The sequence below is a fragment of the Mytilus californianus genome, unplaced genomic scaffold (genome assembly GCF_021869535.1).
Source record: "Mytilus californianus isolate M0D057914Y unplaced genomic scaffold, xbMytCali1.0.p SCAF_6, whole genome shotgun sequence".
In the NCBI taxonomy this organism is placed as follows: domain Eukaryota; kingdom Metazoa; phylum Mollusca; class Bivalvia; order Mytilida; family Mytilidae; genus Mytilus; species Mytilus californianus.
In genome coordinates, this window is record NW_026262712.1 from 70,718,998 (window position 1) to 70,722,831 (window position 3,834).

Consider the following 3,834-nt stretch of genomic DNA (forward strand, 5'->3'; position numbering starts at 1 on the left):
TTCCGGTAATGTACTATACCATCACTTTTCTACCCTCCAATAAAAGAGTATAGTCATAATACCGAAAACGAAAGCGAACAAAAAGGAACTGTAACATGTGATGAGTTCCCTGATATTACTATTACAGACATTACATGTTATCAATACGATATTACAATAGCAGTAATTTAAGTATTTGTCCCTGTATCCTTTTTTCTTATACATATTGATATATGCCGACTTTAAACAAATTTAGTTAGTTACTTACTTACTTATTTTCGTGGAAAACAAGAATAGAGGCCGGAACAAACAATGACAACAATGTAAATGACTCTCGAGAAATGACTCAGTTTAACATTGCATGATTAAGAGTAAGAGCACATTAATTATCAAAGAGAAAATAAGTGTAATCGTTAACAAAAAATGTTAAAATTCAAACACAATAATAATAAATGGGAAAAGAACAAAACGGGGCTGAGCTAGTAATTAGATGTAAACTGCATTTGGCTCTTCTGTTTATCCGTCCATATGATACTGAACATACATTATCTCTTATATCTCTCCTTGCTCTTGAAAAATAGAGGGGTCGGTATTTTCCGACCCAAATAGATCACCCGCAAACATGATATTTTATCATGTACTATAGTAATTAAGTACGACTTTTTATCACAGCTGCACTTGTCTCAGAATTTTTTCTTCTTCTATATACCTAAATATATAAAAAAAAATTCTGAGACAAGTGCCTGTGTTGAATTAGCACCAATGAAAAAGCTTGAAAACGGCTCGGTATCAACCTGATGCAAAATCACAAGGAAATATAAAAATAAGAAGATGTGGTATGATTGCCAATGAGACAACTCTCCACCAGAGACCAAGTGACGTAGAAGTTATTTAACAACTACAGATCACCTTATGTCATAGGCAAACCTCATTTCACAGGTAGTTGGTACATGCCACCAGATGCATGTACCAGCTAATTAGATAAATGTACTGAAAGAAAAATTAGACTAGATAAAAGCACAGGGTTGATATAATTGTAATCATCAAAACTATTTTCTGGGAGATTTCCAAAGATACTAATTCAATTCTTTTAATACTTTAAGTAAATATTGCTCATCAGCACAATGACATTAAATGTTTTAAACATGTAATAAATATATGCAAATACAATAACTGATATTAAATAAATATATGCAAATACAATAACTGATATTAAATAAATATATGCAAATACAATAACTGATATTAAATAAATATATGCAAATACAATAACTTATAAATTTATATATGCAAATACAATAACTGATAAATAAATACATATATATAATGCATATATAACATGTAAAATGATAAATGAATGCATCCGAGAAGAATAATGACCTATATTAAGTATTGGATACTATAAAAAGTCTGTTCTACGTTTGAAAACACAGAAAAGAAATTTACAAAGGTTATGGTCAGATCATATGTTTTCGTACTATACATGCTTTTCCAAAGGAAATTGTGAGGTCAAAATGAATTCTGTCAATTCTGATCAATAGCACGAAAATCCATGAGACGAGGATACATACAATGTCATATGTCTTTTACATTTTCTGAGCTCAACAACTGTACATGTTTAAATGCATGACGATGGACGCCTATAATAATATGGCTAACTAAGAATTGCAAGACTAAGAACACACAGCTGCTGATAGCGAGGATCAGTCATTGATAGACATACTAAATCTAGACCGAAGAGAACTTTTTTATTTACATGTACACAAAGGGAGATTATAACCATGCAGATGAAAGAAGACACAACACATTTTTCTACATATTATTTCTTAAATTGACACACAATCGACCAGAGCAGGAAATTTGAAATTGATAAAACAAAATACTAATGCATTATGTAAATAAATCAATAGCCTGAAAATAGACAAACAATGGATACCACCTCATCAGATAAAACATGAAAATAGCCAAAACCGACAGCGAGGATGCTTTAGCTTTAAACCAACAGTTTCCAGTGGCGGATCCAGAACTTTTTATAAGGGGGAGGGGGCCCTGACTGACCTAAAAGGGGGGGGGGCTCTAGTCATGCTTCAGTGATTCCCTATATAATCAACCAAATTTTTCCCACAAAAGGGGGGCAAGGGTACCCAAGCAACTCCCCCCCCCCCCCCCCCCCCCCCCACCCACCCACCCACCCACCCACCCGGATCCGCCTATAATGGTTTCCACGAGTTTTCACAGAAACAAAGTTTGCCTAGTAGTAGACCAATAGCACGAATTGCTAACAAAGTAAGGAACTTCAATATACTAGTAACCTACATAGGAGAAAAGATGATAAAGAATATATAGCCACCAATATTGACCAAAGCAATAAGACCTAACTGCATTAGTTTAAACATATTTTATTGTTCAAAAATGACAAATGGATTAGACACAAGTTTTTCAACTTAGTAACGTCTTCTCCAAAAACTGCATTCATCCCCGTGTATTGACTTTAATATCAACAGAGCAACTGTAAACATCTTAGCTAAATTCCTTCAACAATCGAAGAATGGAAACGTCAGGTAAATATCTGACTTCTATTAAATAATAACGAAAAGTACATATATCAAGTAATCATCGACCAGTATCAGTATCCTGTATAACATGTAAATTAATAGTCTAAGAACACATCATTTGTTCAAACCTTGTGCAACACTTTGAAGACCAAAACATAATCAACAACAGACAGCACTATGGCAAGCCGTTTTAATCTTTATTCTAACTTCATATATCTTATATAATCCAGTTTTTATAAACTGGTCAAACTACAAGCATTTCCAAAAAGAATGCAAAAGACAAGTCCGAAAGGCTGAATGGGAATACATCAACAACACCATAATGGAAAGACTGGAAAACGCTATCCTGGAATACAACAATCCAAAGCCTTTTTGGAAATACATAAAATCGAGAAAACAAGACAACATAGGAGTATCACCGTTGAAAAGCAATGGCCATTTAGTGAATGGCAGTAAAGGGAAGGCAGAACTACTGATACAACATTCAAATCAGTATTCACAAGAGACAACGACAAACACTGCCTAAAACATCAAAACACATAAAGAACTCAATCCCAATCCTCGAAATAAAACATAAAGGTGTCGAAAAACTGCTCAGACAACTTAATCCATTAAAAGCATCAGGACCAGACGGTATACCAAACAGAATCCTCAAGGAAGGCTCTAAACAACTAGCACAGAAAATTACAGACCGGTATCACTAACATCTGTGCCGTGTAAAATACTAGAACACATCATCTGTAAGCACATGCTAAACCACCTAGACAAGCACAGCTAGGGTACTAACATTACTTAACCATGGATTCAGATCCGGGTACTCGTGTGAAACACAGCTACTAGTCACACTGCACGACTTCATGAAATCACACGATGCTGGTAACCAAGTTGATGTTGCTATCCGGCCTGGACTTTTCAAAAGTATTTGACACCGTGCCACATAACAAATTATTACACAAACCTGATGAATATGGTGTGAGAGGACCACTGAATAAATGGCTCGAAATGTTTCTCACTCAGAGAAATATGAAGGTTGTCATTGGTGGAGAGGAATCTGAAGAAGCTACAGTGGACTCAGGAACCGTACTCGGACCCCTTCTTTTCCTCTGTCATATCAACGACCTACCAGATGCAGTAAAATCAACCGTTAGACTTTTTGCTGATGATTGTCTGCTATTCAGAAATATAAAAACACAACATGACCACACTCTATTACAACAAGATCTGGTGAGCCTAGAAAAATGGGCCAAAGACTGGGGTATGCGCTTTAACGCAAAGAAATGTTACATCCTGAGCATTAAGA